General features: G+C 43.9%; 1 long non-coding RNA gene across 2 annotated transcripts; it reads right to left on the bottom strand.

Annotated features, from left to right (window-relative positions):
• Positions 1-1,714: 1,714 nt before the first annotated feature.
• LOC116819780 (uncharacterized) lies at positions 1,715-13,309 on the bottom strand. 2 transcript variants are annotated; one of them, XR_012655562.1, is made up of 3 exons: positions 13,255-13,309; positions 3,105-3,537; positions 1,715-2,687 (listed from the first exon to the last, which is right to left on the bottom strand). It is a non-coding gene; the product is annotated as an uncharacterized LOC116819780 (long non-coding RNA). The 2 variants fall into 2 exon arrangements; XR_004372481.2 differs by having other exon boundaries at positions 3,105-3,233.
• Positions 13,310-17,074: the final 3,765 nt, after the last annotated feature.

Below are 17,074 nucleotides of genomic sequence, written 5' to 3'. Positions count from 1 at the left end.
TGCATATTGTCTGAAAGAAAACAGCCACACTGGTTTTGAGTTCAGGTCAAGAGAAGGTGGAGGGCAGCTGCTCAGCACATATTTGCTCACACAGGAGTCCCACTCTCTGTTTTGTTCAGAAGAGGAGGCTCAATTTACATAATTATTTAGTAAAGGTCTAGGCAAGAACATTTTCTGGAAGTGGCAGCAGTAAGTTCTGGTTTCTATTGTGTCAAGATTAATTTCATGGCCATCCCACATCTATAGAGAAAACTACAAATTGATATCCTTCTTACCTAGACCAGAGCATTCTAAATTATGTTCCAGAACACTGGAGGAAAATTCCCCACTTGCTAAATAGCGATCACAGCTGTGAGAAATAGCCCTGTCTAATAGAGCGACCAGACAGCATGTGTGAAAAATCAGGACGGGGGTGGGAGGTAAGGCAACTATATAAGACAAAGCCCCAGATATCAGGACTGTCCCTATAAAATCGGGACATCTGGTCACTTTACTGTCTAAAGCAGGGATCAGCAACCTTCGGCATGTGGCTCGCCAGAGTAAGCTCCCTGGAGGACTGGGCCGTTTGTTTACCTGCAGAGTCCGCAGGTTCAGCCGATCATGGCTCCCACAGGTCGTGGTTCACCATTCCAGGCCACTAGGGGCTGCAGTAAGCGGCCCTGGCCAAGGGATGTGCTGACTAAGGTTTCTTGCAGCCCCCCATTGGCCTGGAGTGGTGAACTGAGGCCAGTGGGAGCTGCAATCAGCTGAACCTGCGGACTCTGCAGGTAAACAAACCGGCCCAGCCCGCCAAGGAGCTTACCCTGGTGAGCCGTGTACCAAACATTGCTGATCCCTGGTCTAAAGCTACAGTGAAGTCAGGATTTCCAAAGGAAAGGCAACACATTTCCTTGGAAGTTATTTTTGAGTCTCTGCCTTTAGGGAAGCTAAGGTAAGGGGGCTTACCCTTTAGCTTCACTAAAGGCAAAGAGATTCAACAATAACCTTCCAAGGAAATAAGTTTGGTTCATAAGTTCTGAGACAACATGTAAACGTTACGTAATTGTCACATTATCTCCCAAGATATCACAAGTAGTCATGTGGGTGGATACACAGCTGAATTAAAAACACATTTCAGGGATATTTAATGGCTCCAGAGTTAATGAAGTAATGGCTCCAGGGTTAAAGCTGAAGCTAGGTTCCCAAAACCTCTAACCTCCCCCCTCCACAAAATTAGTCAGTGCCCTTGAAATTTCATATGCTACATCTCATCCAAGAACAGATTTTTTTTCTGGGAAACTTGGGGGGTGGTGAGAGGAGGGAAAGAGAGCGGAAAAAAAGGAGTTTAAATCTGTGGGGTTTATTTTTAAAAAATCCTTTTTGTTAACTTTCAGAAAAAACTTTTCTAGTGTTTTTTGACTTTTCGTGTCTTCAGAGTGGCTTGGCCTACAAACTTCCCACAAAATAAAATATATAGACCAGTATTTTATAAGAACCAAAATGTTGTCTATAGGAATAAATTTACGAAAATGAATACAAAGATTAGAAGCTAAAACAAAACTATGGAATAAGCTTTCTGTATTGTTGCTACAACAAAATTAGGGTTCTCCAGCCATCTTTAGCTGCTCTAAAACTCCACTTGCCATGTACTGCTGATCTGAATTAACAGTGCTCAAACTGATTAGAAAAGAGAGAACTTCTCAAAATCAATTATTTACGTTAATGCTGCATTGGGGTGCCAAACATTATTTGGCATCAAAACTGCTGTATATCTGGTATTGTTATACAGAACCAATAGATATCACCTTCCACATATTCAGATGGAACAAACTATGATAGACAGCAAGCAATATACATTACTGCAAACCAGGTGAGCATATTACTACATTTGAAGTAACCCTATTTTTTTAAAATAGGAAATGTAATAACTGGAACCATCTTGTGGTAACTGTGGGTTACTGTTGAGAATTGCCTCTAAATAGAATTTTTTTTTTTAAGGCCTCAGCAGCTCTTTAATGTTTTCAAATAGATTTGCTATTATTTTAATTAGGAGTTGGAAAACACCTTAATTTGATTATTAGGGCCTTACCAAATTCATGGCCCATTTTGGTCAATTTACAGTCATAGGATTTTAAAAAATGGTAAATTTCATGGTGTTGTAACTGTAGGATCCCAATCCAAACGAAAGTCGGGCAGGGTCATGGTGTTGCCACCCTCACTTCAGTGCTGCTGCTGGCAGCGGTGCTGCCTTCAGAGCTGGATGGCTGGAGAGCAGTGGCTGCTGGCCTTGAACCCCGGCTCCGACAGCTGTACTGTTGCCAGCAGTAGCGCAGAAGTGAGGGTGGCATGGTATGGGGTGATCATTACTTTTAGGTGGTTGACTGTCTAGGGCCCAGTAGTCTAGGGAACACCATGGTTCCCCACCCCCCAGTCAGCCCAAGGCCCTTTAACCCCCTAATACTGGGCCTGGAGTCAGAGAGGGGCAGGGCTGGGGGTGCTCTAGCTAGGGGCTCCTACCATGCACTGGGCTCTAGTTGCTAGTCCCATCCAGGCTGGGGAGGGACAGGCCTTCCTCTTCTGCACAGCTGCTCCTGTGGCCAGGTCACACCCACTTCTGGGAACCTCTCCTTGCTGCCAGAGGTTTCACCTTCAAAGCTCCCATGGTTATTGCTGTATGATTCCACAGCAGAAAGTTGTACGAACCATCTCTAGAAGGAAGGAGATACATATTGTCTTAGATCAACTAATAGATTGTAAAGATAATAACTGACATATCAACTTGATTTACATGATAAAAACAAGAGATCTGTAAAGTTTCCATGAGTTCCTCCCCTTATTTCAGAAGCCAGGGAGGCCCCTCAGTTACAGTATGGAGGGGAAATTGGACAAAAAATAAAATACCTCATTACAAAGCAATAAGCACAAACCACCCATGCAGGAAGGAGATCACAGGACAGAGTAAAGGGGAGAATGGGTACAATTCAGGCACTTGGTTTTGACTCAGGAGATCTGGGTTCTATTTCTAGCTCTATCAGAGATTTCCTATATGACTGTGGGAAGTCATAACATCTGTGCTTAAGTTTCCCAAATATAAAATGGGAGTAGGGAAGTGACACTTCTCATACCTCCCATCGGTGTGGAGGATAAGTCCATTAATGTTATGGGGTGCTCATGTAACACTGCAGTGAATGCCATAGGGAAGTCTATAAACAACAGATAATCTCACCCTGGTTTTACATTTAACATAGAATGTTCTGTAAACACAATTTAAGAGATTCTGTTAATGTTCAAACTACCCTTTACATGCAATCTGACACAGAGTTTACAAGGAAGTATTTTAACTTATCATAAACATTTAAACAGCACAAAATGGGCATCATGGCTTCCCTCCTGCCTACCAATTCTCTTGTTCCTAGGAGAAAACAAACAAACATTAAATTCCACTTAGAGTCTTAGAGCAGGGGTAGGCAACTATGGCACGTGTGCCAAAGGCGGCATGCAAGCTGATTTTCGGTGGCACTCACACTGCCCGGGGCCTGGCCACCAGTCCGGAGAGATCTGCATTTTAATTTAATTTTAAATGAAGCTTCTTAAACATTTTAAAAACCTTATTTACTTTACATACAACAATAGTTTAGTTATATATTATAGACAGAGAAACAGACCTTCTAAAAACATTAAAATGTATTACTGGCACGCAAAACCTTAAATTAGAGTGAATAAATGAAGACTCGGCACAGCACTTCTGAAAGGTTGTTGACCCCTTCTTAGATCATTAGAATATCACTGCAAATAAAAAAGAACAAAATCAGTCTTGGTGAAAGCCTTTCAAAAACAGACTCCAGTCTTATACAGCACACATGACTTGTGTTCTCTATAAAATGAACATCAGCCCATGATTACATTCTATTTAAGTTGCTCATCACCTTTTTGCATTAACTAAACTCTCACGCTGCCAGACAGAACTCCTGGATTTCCTTCCTAGCTCAACTACTAGTTCACTATGTGACCTTGGGTAGGTCACCACCTTTCTGTGCCTAGGTTTGCTCTGTGTAAAATGGGTGTAACATCTACCTCACAGATACAGGCTTACTTGAGTAAGATTCTCGGATGAAAAGTGCTACGTAATTGCAGAGCAAAATTATCGCAGGGCCATTTGGGTGGCTAATGTTACTAAAACAATTCCTTGGGTATCAGCTATGACAATAAATCAGCTGGGTCTTTTACATGCTATGAATCAGAATTGCTGTACTGAACAAACTGCTCTTTTTGTTGCAGGAAAAGGAAAATTCCCTTGCAAAACATTCATTTGCTGACTTTGCAGCCAGGTTTTAAATAAAATCTCCTCTTAATTGCCTTCTCAAGAAAACAGCTGAATATCTTTGAAGTGATTTCTGAGAGAGTAATGTGGAATAAAAATACAGAATGTGGGCCAGAAAAAGAGGAGCTGTGAAGAGGGTAATTAGAAGCATAAGTGGTGCCAGACAGGAAGCTAAAATGCTACAATAATACACTGGACCATTTAAGCACTGAACAAGGTCAGCTAATCAAAATAAACAGCCTCCCTCTGCAGACCACTGACATTTTAGGACTTGCTCATCACAGCCACCCTATTAGTCACAGCTTGACCCCTGCCAAATTATTAGGAAAGACACACCAAAGTTGGGTTTTAAGGTATTGTTTATTAGGTAGCCATCTTGGTCTGGGATAAGAACAAGGTGACCTCCATGTTGTGATGACAGGTTCTTGTTCCCCTACACTGAGCAAAAGGCAGGAAAGTAGAAAGAAATCTGGGAATCTGTTGTTGCTAAGCAACAGGTTCCTATAAAGGCAGATATGGGGACGGTTCTGTTTAGTGATTGGCTATGCAGGTGTCTCTGGCTCAGTGTGAAAGGGTGTACCACACCACGGAGAGAGAGCGCTGGACACCTGAGCCCCCACAGACTCAAAAGCTCAAGGTTTCTGGCACCCTAGGCGCCGGGACATTTCGCCGCCCCGTGCGCGGGTCTCGCGGCTCTGGTGGAGCTGCCGCAGGCATGCCTGCCGCAGGTCCACCCCAGCCGCGGCTCCCCGAACCCGGGGGGGGGGGGGGCGCCCTGGGCTGCCGGGTCGCGGAGGCGGCTCCCTGACCCCGGAGGGGGGGGCACCCTGGGCTGCGGCGGCGGCTCCCTGACCTGGGGGACACCTTGGGCTGCCGGCTGCAGGCAGCTGCTGCCGCCGGCAGCTCAGCCCCTCCAGCAGCAGCGGCTGCAACCATTTAAAAAAATTTTGGGGGGCGCTACTTTTTGGCACCCCCAAATCTTGGCGCCCTAGGCAACCGCCTAGTTGGCCTAAATGGTTGCACCGGCCCTGGTCCTACCCCAACCCCATTGTGTCATCTAAGCACTTAAGCTCTGCTTAACATCTGATTCATTAATGAGAAGTCCCTGCTAGTACACACCTCTCTGAACTATACCATTCATCAGAATATTTATTTTTGTACAGAGCTCTAACTTTATCAGGACTTATCAACCTCAAGAATAGTACTATATCTTTTTCCTGACAGAGACCTGGCATGCTCAAAGTCTGATCTATTCTCTCAGTCTCCTTAAAGCGACTTTCTCTAAGCTAAGGTATGTTTTATGAAAAGTCCCATGGATCTGGCCACCACAGGCAAACCTGAGTATAAATGTGCCTCACTCTCTGTGCACAATTATACCTGTTTTAACACCTCAAGCTTCCACCAGCAGCCAACAAGAAATTTTATAATCATAGCTGACCTTAGCTTAACTACTCCCTTCAAACCAAACCCCTAGCCCTAGCAGAGTTTTTATCCTCCAAAAAAGGGGAGAAGAGCCAGAGACACCATGAAGTTAACTAGAGACTTCACTATTGCAATTAATTATAGGTAGAAGGTGCTCAGATACTACAGTGATGGGCAGCAGTATAAAATCTGAAACACACACATAGTAAATAATGAATTGCATGGGCAGAGTCAATGCAGGTATATGGAAGTTCTCACATACCAGAGTAAGATGGCACCCAATGAAATGAAGAAAAAAATGCACAGCTTTAGAACTAATGAAAGACTATTTCATTAGTTCTGGATAGCGTAGTGGTTAAGAGCGCCGCCCTTTGATACGAGAGACCGGGGTTCAAATCCCGGTTGGTACCCAACTTTCCAGTAGGGGTCCTTGGGCAAAAGACCCCCTAACGCTTCACCTGCCTACCTCAAATATGAGAGTGACACAAACTAGGAGAGTCATCCGCTTGGACGTTGCCCAATTAACAGGTCGCGCCATTGTTGGGAACCAGGACAATCTGCGATAAGTGGCTACTGGAAACAAACCATTCGTGGATGAGAAAAAGAGAACTGGAATTGATTGGATGCTGCTACAACAGTATCCTAATGAGGAGGGGATGTATGAGGGGACTAATGGTATGGACAAAAGACCTACCATCCACGCTTACCGAGAAACAGCCTGTTTACCCATGCTTAAACAAGTAAAGAGGAAGCTGCTCCACAGCTTGAGATAGACCAACTCCACATTACATCGAAGACCTGGAAGAACAAGTGGATGTGCAGCCCATCGAAGCGAAACTTCACTGCCACCCCCTCCATTGCGAGCACAGCAGCTGATATGAGGCATTAAATCATGGAGAAACTAGACTACCAGTCCAATCCGCAAGACCGATTACCAGCTCAGTGGAGAAGTACCATCAGATAGCAATGTTAAAAGATGGCATAGGAGCGCTCCAACAATCCCTTACTACCACCATAACTCAAACCATGAACTGGTATAGCTCAGCCACTGTATCCTGAGACTGCTTGGTGCTCACGATCAAACGAACAACAGTATGTACCCACCCTTGGAAAATGAGGGTGGAGGATAAGATTCAAAGCGACCGGAGAGGAAGATCTAGTCAGCTGGTGGGACTACAGAAGGTGTTAGAGATTAAGGTAAGATCTGCTCTGAAAAAATACCAAAGGCCTGACTCCCATCTTGAAGCCCTAGGACTGCTAAACAAAGGCTCACAGCAACTGGCTACCAGGATAAGGAGATACACTAGAGAAGCAGAGGCCAAAAGTAAATGCCCTTTTCTCCAAAGAACATCCAAGGTGTTATCCCCAACCGCAGCTGCAACACACAATAACAGCAGAAACTGGACAGTACGGAAGACATATGGAAAAGAAATCCTATACACCAGCGCAAAGTCTGCAGACCTCGTGAGACCAGAGCACCAGCATCTCCCAGACAGAAACCAGTCACCATCCAGTAGAAGACATTCCCAGCAGCGGTCAAGCAACATAAGAGCTGGACAGCACCTGGGACCAGACATGATCCACACCTACGGCTAAGAAACTAACAGCCAGTGCCATGAACGCCTCGCAGGCTCTCACCCCAAACTGGCTAACACAGGAAGGACAGTCTGATCATTGAAAGACCCCTCAAGGACAGAACTGTCCAACTACCAGCCAATAACATGAAAGGCCCTATCAGGCATCTAGTTGCAAGCACATGAGACAGCTCAGAAGGCATGGGAACAACACAGTTGCTCATAGATAGACAGCGCTCAGGCTTGACAGCAATCTGAGACAGCCTGGATTGACTAAGCGAAAGCCTACGACTCAAGCCGCACACGTGGTAGCTGCTGAATGTGTCATGGCGCATATACAAAGTCAACAGACACCTAAGGACTTCCTCAAGAACTCAATGGACTATGGAAGACAACAACTGGAAGTCAACTCAAGGCAGCTTGCACAGTGGCATCAAGTGTGGCATATACCAAGGTGATGCACTGTCCCTGCTGCTGTTCTGCATAGGCTAACCCCTCACCAGATAATCACAAGGACTGGGTACGGGTTCAGAGGTGGAACTACCATCAGCCACTCCTCTACATGGACGACATCAGCTGTGTGTATCAAGAAATGAACGAGCATCGACTCACTAATCCACCTGACGCGATCTACAGTGAGGAATCGGGATGTCATTCGGACTGGAGAAGTGTGGCCGGATGGCAGTGAAAGAGGAAGGTAGTCAAGACTGTTGGGGGAACTCCACGCCACATAACTACAGACCAGCTACAAGTACCTTGGCGTCCACAGTCACATGGAAACCACGATGAGGAGGCAAGGAAGATAGCAACATCCAAGTATCACCAAAGATAAGCAGGTCCTGAAGAGCCAGCTCAGTGGGAAGAACAAGATCCACGCCATCAACGGATACGCCCTGCAGTCCAGATACGCCTGCGGGTATAGTGAGCTGGCCAAGAGGACATGGGCTGCTGATGTGAAAACCCGAAGCTCCTCACAATGCACGAGGTTTCCACTCCAAGTCCAACACCCAGAGACTGTTATACCAGCCGGAAGAAGAGCGGGCGGGGCTTTGGTGAGCATCAAAGCCACTGTCCTGGATGAAACCGGAACATCCAGGAGTACACTCAGTAAGATGGCCCCAAAGATGAGCTGCTGGAGAATGCTGAGGCAAGCAGACATGGGAGGAAGACCAAGCAGAAAAGTGCCATGCAAGACAGGACCTGCATGGGATGTTCCATCGACAGATAGCTGAGGTGCTGACATTGGGAAATCCTACAGTGGCCGAAAGGGCTAGACTAAAGACAAGCACTGAGGCACGATCATAGCAGCACAGGAACAGGACTGAGCACCAGATCCATTGAAGCAGGGTCTACCACTAGAGAGGACCCAAGGTGCCGGCTGTGAGAGAGGCCTCAGAGACAGTCCAACACAGTGTGCGATGTAAGATGCAGCAGAACAGCATACACTGAACGGCACAACAATGGCTGGCATTGTGTACGGAACATCTGCACAGCGTGGGCTGACCCTCCCAAGACCAGCTGGGAGATTCCACAGAAGGTTGGAATAGCAGGGCTAAAGATCTGTGAATTCCAATCCAAGGAACAGGCCAGGTTGAACTGTGCCCCATCAAACCCAACAACTCGTCGAGGGTAAAGACAAAGAGCAGAAACACGCGCTGGTGATAATATAGCAGCCAAGTTGACAGCAACATCAGGAAGAAGGAATTATGAGAAAGGCTGGAGAAGTACGGTCCTGAAAGAGGAACTTAGAGAGGTGTGGAAAGTGAAGCCAAGTGTCCCATGGCTGGTAGGAGCACTCGGGGCTGGACGCTAAGCTGGGTGAGTGGCTCCAACAGATCCCAGGAACAACATCAGAGCTCTCTGTCCAGAAGAGTGCAGTGCTAGGAACAGCTAAGATACTGCGCAGAACTCTCAAACTCCCAGGCCTCTGGTAGAGGACCCGAGATTGAGGAAGACACATACCACTCATAGGCGTGAGAGGGGAATTTTTATATATATATATTCATTCTCTACGATGTATAGCTAACTTCTGGAACTCACTGCCAAAAGAGATCCTTGAGCAAAGTAGGATTCACAAAAAAGAAGAAGATTAGCCATGTATCTATCTGTGTTTGTACAACATATAGCAAAACGGGGCCAAACTACCAGTCCATTGATACTCTAGGTACTGAGCTTAATGTTTGTGCTCTAACGGATTTAAATAATTTGGAAAGTAGCTTAGTATAAAATGACAAAACATTACAGTAACCTCTGAGAATGGATAATTTATTGCACTGAATAATGTAAGATGCAGGAAGGGATTCTGTTATTGCTTCTTTCCAGGTTTTTTTTTTTTTAAAATATATTTTGCCACATGGGGAACAAACACCAAAAAAACACCAACCAGTCCAAAACAAAACCAACACCTGGAATAATTGACAGAAAACCTGATTTCTGGATTCTCAATAGAAAAGGGTTAAAAATAGACAGACAGTATCAATCTTACATAGACAATGAAATTAACAAAATAACCTACAAGAAGTCGAGGAAAATCTTTTGTCATCAAAATGGAAGAATGGAATGATAAAATGTGCTCCAGAAATGCTACCACAGCCTGAAACTCGATGGAAACTCAAAGCTGTGGTCCATTAAATAACTGCCACACAAGCAGGGCTGGAGAAATTGCAATGGGGAAGGGAACATAGAACATATGATTTGTTATTGCCAAAATATGCAGAGTTGCTGGAAGAAAATTATAAATACTACCCAATATTTCTCATTCTGATGATACTTTAAGTTATCCCGACAGGAAATCATGTTAGGAAGAGACCAGCAGGGGTTCTCAAACTTGCACTACTTGTACTATGACCCCCTTCTGACAACAAAAATTACTACATGAGCCCAGGATGGGGGATTGAAGCCTGGCCTGCCCAAGTCCCACCACCCCGGGAAAGGGGGCTGAAGCCAAAGCCCCAGGGCTTCAGTCCCAGGCATGGGGCCTGTAACCTGAGCCCCGCCGCCCAGGGCTGGAACCCTTGGGCTTCAGCCCGGGGTGGTAGGGCTTGGGGTCCGTGCCCCAGCAAGCCTAACACCAGCCTTGGTGACCCCAGTAAAATGAGGTCATGACCCACAGTTTGAGAACTACTGGACTAGAGGGAATACAGATACTGGGTATTCATTATGGAATAGGATTTGTTATTTTATTATTTAATTTTTTTAGGGTCTGTGCTTTGGTTTTTGGGTGTTCTGATTTTTATTTTAACATTGTTATACAAAGCAGGGGTATTATATTTCTAATGTTCTTTTCACAAGAATAATACAGAAATTGGAAATGTCTACTAGTCTGGTTTGTATAAAGGGTATGGATAGGATTTCAAAGGGGATATTAACAAGTGTAATGAACTCAATTCACCACCAGGTATCACTGTGGTAGCACAAAACTTACAGCAGAAAAGGTTTGCTGCTCTGAAGAAGATTATTGAAATAAAATTTCAGCAAGCACAAGACATGAGATTTCTGGTTCACTAGGATCCCTACTTCATGTCTGAGAGGGTACAAGGTATTTTACTTTTGATAAAATAATCACCCCAAGCTTTTGTCCCAAAATTCCAGCCAAATATTTGGTAATTCAGAAAAATCAGTTAAATGTGTGTACACTTCACAAATTCACTGCCTCATTCAGACAAAGACTAGAAGCAAAACTGCCAATAGCACACAAAAAGCCTGTTCTTGTGGTGTTTCAGGTCCAGTTGGTGACTGGGTAGACTAGTAATCAAGAGAAATTGGTCAGGATGCTTGAGGCAAAGAGGTTCTGAAAGTCCAGGGGTGCCAGAACTAGGGGTGCTGTGGGGATACGGCAGCACTGCCAGGCTTGAAGTGGTTTCCAACGTATACAGGGTTTACAGTTTTGTTCAACGGCTTTCAGCACTCCCTCCATAAAAACTTCTGTAACGTCATTGTGAAAGCCCGAACTGAAGTTTGCCTACTAGCAGCAACATTCCCTTCAAGATGTTTTGATACAAGCCATGCCAAAGAATGATAAGCACCAAATGGTCTAATTGACATCTCAACCAAACTGCTGCTAATTTTTGTTCCAGTTCATGGAGCTGAAAAATACCACCTTGTCTATAACAACAGTGCACCATCTCCACTAAAGTTAAGGTTGAGCATTGCCTTCTACTTGAAGGTCAACTAGTATAAGGGCCCTAAAATCCACATGGTTTACTTGGTTTGTCTTAAAAATTGCTGTATCTCATCTGGAATATGGTTGGTGGTCCAAATTCGTCACAGAATTCCTCAGATACTGCCCCCTCAGATCCACTGTTCACCCATTTCTCTCTCTCTCTTTTTTTTTGGCACATGCCTAGGGCTCAAACTATGGCTCTGTTCCTCCCCAAACTGATCACAGACACTCAAGATCTCTCTCAGCTAGTACCTGGTATCTCCTGCCTCAATGGGGAAGTAATATTGAAAAAGTTAAGGGCAAAAAGTTTAGAACTCCAGATTGGTGTGCCCTCAGATCAAGCCAAAGATTATGAAATCTCCTTGGGAAAGAGGGAGCACCAAGCTGTACTGGACAGACTAGGAGATGATGTTGGGGCAGTGGAGGAACTAACATACATCTAGCTCTGGGACCATCTGGCCAAGGTAATTATTGACAAGCAGCTCTGGATTTTCTAGGCTGTGCAGTTCCCTGCCCACACTGTATTATTCCCCAGCAAGGCAAACCATGTAAACAGGCCCTGTGGCTGTGCTTTTTTTTACTCTTGAAAGGCTATGAGCAGCTGTAATTGGCCACAGTTATAAGTTATCACACAAGCTCTTTCTAAGCAAGCACTTTTATTCTTAGGTGAAAGCATTAAAGAGAAAAACACATTAAAACCAATAACAACTTACAGACACGCTAATAAGCGTAGTAGAGCTCACTCTCAACTCCAGCAAGGGCTATGGTAGGTCGTGAAGCTTTCAAACCCCATACAGGGATATTCTTATGGTTACAAGCTCATAACTTTTTTTGCTCAGAACAAGAATCCCCATGAGTCTTAGAGTCGCTCCTTTATACCATTTGGGCCTTTTGATCCAGGGAACAGGCCATTTGGAGACAAAGCTCCCTTTCCCAAGAGCAAAGCTTCAAAAGATGAAGTCAGGAGGTAGGCATTTGCATTCCCCTCATCCCAAATATTTCCTAGGAAACCTACTCAACTAACAGTTCATTCTTTTCTTAGCCCATTGTTTTAAAAAAAAAATTAGTCTCCTTTGAAACTCAACACTTCCCAAGGTTTATGTTAGTCATGTCTTCTAGACAAGTAACATACAATTCCATGATATCACATAAGTATTTGCATTTTCAATACAATGAGATCCTAGGTTTGTCCAGCATATTGCAGGAATTTGCCACACCAGTCACAGGGACTTCAAGAGCCCATCCAGTCTCCTTCATGTCCTTGAGACCCGAAGAAGAGCTCTGTGTAAGCTTAAAAGCTTCTCTCTCTCTCACTATTGGAAGTTGGGCCAATAAAAGATATTACCTCACCCATCTTGTTGCTCAAAAAGGCAGAGATGTTTGCACAAATAGAAAAACTTCAAAACAAGATGCATGGGCATACTAATATCTCTTTGCAAATTCATCCCCAGTTAATCGCATTAAGTGCTGCTTCTAGACAGTACAAAAAGGCCCAGGGAGATTAACAACAAGAAGGCTTTTGGGAATTAAAGTGGACACAGAAGAACATATAATGAAACATTTTGAAATTACCAAAGAGCTTAAGATCTCAAGCAATGCAAGTTATTTTGGATTCGATGCTGTCCTTCTGCAAGGTGGTTGCTCACCAACATACACTTCCAAAGCATTGACTGAAACCCAGCAGAACTAGTCTCATATTGAAAAATAAATGCTGTCAACTAGTTTCAGTGGACAGCAGTTTCATCAATTTGTTTATGAGCAGAAATTGGTCATGGTAGAAACAGGCTTTCACTCACCATCACTCACCGCCACCTCCTGGTCACACTGGGGATTAACTTGAGGCCATAATGGCTTGCAGTCTCTCCCGAAGCCTCAGGAACTCCAGCGCTCTCTTTGTGACTCAGCCCTCTGGCTGTGTCACCATATGTGTTCCCCATTTCCTTGGGTTAGTGTCTCAGTCTAATAATCATGCCACTTCCCCAATGGCAAGTGTTGAGGAGTGGGGAGACCCAGGCCCTCCCACTACTCCAGGTCCCAGCCCAGGGACCCTGTAGACGGCAATCACGTGCTGCATCCCCTCCAATTGCTCAGTATGTTTCCCTGGGACACTTCCCAGGGGCTCCAGCATCACCTTCACCTTTAGCTCAGGTCCTCACCATGTCAGTCCCTGCAAACAACTGCTCTGTCCATTGTCTCTCTAGCAGGCTGAGACAGTCCTGCAGAACTGTCTTGGCTCCTTGACCTCCCAGCAGCAACTGACCTCAGCTCTGCCCTACAGCTCCTTTAATGTGATCCTGCTGGTCCCAGATTGGCTGCTCCTTGCAGCCTCTCTGGGCCACTTGAAGGACTCACCTCCTTTGCTCCCTGCTGAGGTTAACCTTTTCAACATCTGCGCGTGGCCAACATCCCATCACACCAGGCCATAAGCCACCAGAAGTCACATTGCAGAAACCATTGTGCAAATCACCTCTTAGACTTCAGAAGATGCTCATGAAATTGCAAAAATACTCATTAAAATGGGAAGTACAGACCAAGCCAGATGCATTTTATAGTACTATTGAAAGCAAATGACACAGCCTTACAGGAGTTTGAAAGAGTAATTCTAGATGATCACCATCAAAAAACTTGCAAACATAAGAATTTATTGGAAATACCAAGAAGAAATTGTGACGTGACTGGATCTTGTACAAAGGACATTGTGTTATAATATCACATAGCACGAGCTTGGAAATGCTAAACATAATCCCCAGTGCTTGAGGTCTGATAACAGAGCCCAGGATGTCCTGTTTTGGCTAGGCATGAATGCTGCTAGTAAAGATAGGGTATCCAGAATAGGAAATATGCAATAATTATTGGAATCAGAATGCAAAAGAAGCACTGGAAACCACATCAGATTCTGCATGTGATGTCCTTACCCAAAGATAGCACAGTTTTATTTGAATAAAACAGGAAATATCTCTTCACTTTTTTTTTTGGTTTGCAATAGAGCCATTGCACAACTTATGGAGTAACAATGCCGCAACACATTGTGAACTATACTTCACTTGCCATGAGATTTGAGATGAGTTGACAACAAATAGTGGCTCTCAGTTCACGAGTGACTTAACAATTCATATCTGACACATCCAGCCCTTACTAAGCAGCACAAATAGCAAAGTACTTGGAGCTGATTTAAAAGTTCCCTTCGTAACTTTGTTCGCAGTTCGCAAAGTCCTTCACAATGTTGTATTAGAGGCACTCATTTAAAGGCACAAAGGCTGACAGACAAAAACTTCAGTTCAGACCTCACTGCCCTTGAAGGTCATTTCTACAGAAGGAATAGCATCTGGACAAAATCAAGGAGCACAATACTCTTTATATCTTAAGGACACCCAGAATGCTACTGACAATGCTTGTGCGCTGACAGAACTAACATTCACCCACCCACTGAATGAAAAAACACCAGAAACAGCAAACGCAGATTCCAGGTACAAAGTGAACTCTACAGCCAAATGAACAACTACAGAAGAAACTGTTCTGAGCACAAGCAGGGGTCATGTGATCAGGAAAGCCAGAGAGACAGTTGCTGACAGCTGAACCAGGAGACTCAAAAGAATCCTCTCACATGTCAGGGCGATTTCAGTCCTCTACTCCAACCACAACATCTCTATGTGTGTTTTATGCACTGGCTGTATTAAGTTTGTTTTTAGCTGATTTAAATAAAACTGATGATTTAACTGTAGCTACTGGAGGCAGAGGACACTGACTTGTGCCATGTCATGTGGAATATCACCTTTTGTAATCCTGACCATAATCACATTGCTAGCATCAGGAACTAAAAGGTAGTTTCTTACCAGCACTTGTGTGTCTGTAACATCTTTTATTACAAACTGCACTTAAAAATCCCAGGTGAATTAACCGACAGGCACATCCAGTGAATGGGAGCTGTGATCCAAAAGGCATCTGTGCCCTTTCTTCTTTGGGAAGAAGGTATGGCTAATTAGCCACATGTGATCTCCCCATAGTGCTATGTGGGGCACAAGTGGCTGAACTAAGCCAGAGCAGGAGGTTCAGCAAGGAAGTAGACTGGATGAGCAAGTCATTTCTTCAGTTGCTTTGTTGTTCAAGGAAATTGAGGCATGCACTCACTTCCCATTTTCAATTGGACTGAATGCTTCTATATCAGTGTATCCAGGATTTTAAAACCCAGCAGTGTTTCTGGTGGACAATAAGCAATTAAGCGTATTTTGTCCGGACTGCGTTTTGGTTTGCCAGGCTGTCTGACAATAGGGATTTTCCTAGATTGGTTACTCTCTTTTGTTTGCTTTATAACAAACTCAAAATGGTGAATTCTATGTAGAAGCTTATAAAAAATTTTTTATGGGAGTCAAACAAAAAGCAAGTTGAGGCTTTTCTAAGTGTAGAGATATGTTTGTGCAAGATTATAAATTAGACACACTCCCTCACAAGGGACAGTATTATGAATATAGGAATTTTGAGATGTGCCCTGGAAGCAGAGGTGGAGGACACAGCCTGTAGCTGTATACAGCAATTCACCACAGTCTCTAGTTTGTTAAAAGTATTATTCATTCATAGGTTTGTTGTTTAATGAACCTCAAGATTATTACATGGTGTCAGAAATGCCAAATGAGAAAAAGATTGCTGTCATTTTGAGGTTAGCTCCTGTGTTTGAAACTGAAAGCAGAGGAAAGGGGCACATATGTGTGTGTATCTTATGAGCACAATAGTAACTTGACTAGCTTAAGAATTGAAAAAAGCCAAAAATGGATGTGTTGCAATCTGCAAACAATGTGTCAGGCAATGTTGCAGAGACTTGAAAAAAATTCTGACAGAGATTTGAATTGTATTTAGCAGCCACAGGGGCAGAAGAGAAAAGTGTTAAAGTGAAATCAACCTTTTTGCATGTTGTTGGGAGGGAAGCGTTGGATATTTATAACAACTAAGTTTGAAGAAGGTGAAAGCAAGAAGTTACATACAATACTGACTGAATTTGAGGAACGCTGCAGACCAAAAAGGAATGAGACTTTTGAGACAAATTTTTTACATGCATGCAAAAAAAAAAAAATCAGACAGTATCATAGAGCAATGTGTCACAAAATTAAGGTCTCTCAGTAAAACCTGTGACTTTGGTGACCTGACAGTCTCTGGTCAGAGACAGAATCTGATGTAGCATTAAAGACAATGTGTTAAGAGAGAGACTGCTCAGTGAAGGAGATTTAAATTTTAGAAAAAGCACTCCCAATATGCAGGAGATCACAAAATGCTGCAGATCACAAATGCAGACAAGTGAAGTGCATTCAGCTGAAGATAACCTGATTGAGGAGTTTTACATAGACATACTGGGATCAAGCAAGCCTGATAAGAGGGACTGGATACTGCATATGACAACGAATGGAACAATTATTCCACTGAAACTGAACACAGGAGCTCAAGTTAATATTGTATCTGAACAAGATCATGAGAGACTGAAAATAAGACCCAAACTGGGCCCAACAAAGATGAAAGTAACTGGTTATTCTGGAACAGATACGCCAGTGAAAGGGAAGTGCATTGTTAGCAGCAATTGTAAAAACAGCATGTACAGGCTTCCATTTATTGTAGTCTCAAAGGAGGTGA

This window comes from Chelonoidis abingdonii, chromosome 3 (genome assembly GCF_003597395.2).
Source record: "Chelonoidis abingdonii isolate Lonesome George chromosome 3, CheloAbing_2.0, whole genome shotgun sequence".
NCBI classification, from domain to species: Eukaryota; Metazoa; Chordata; order Testudines; family Testudinidae; genus Chelonoidis; species Chelonoidis abingdonii.
The sequence above is the reverse complement of the archived record's forward strand: the minus strand, read 5'-3'. Positions and strand labels throughout refer to the sequence as shown.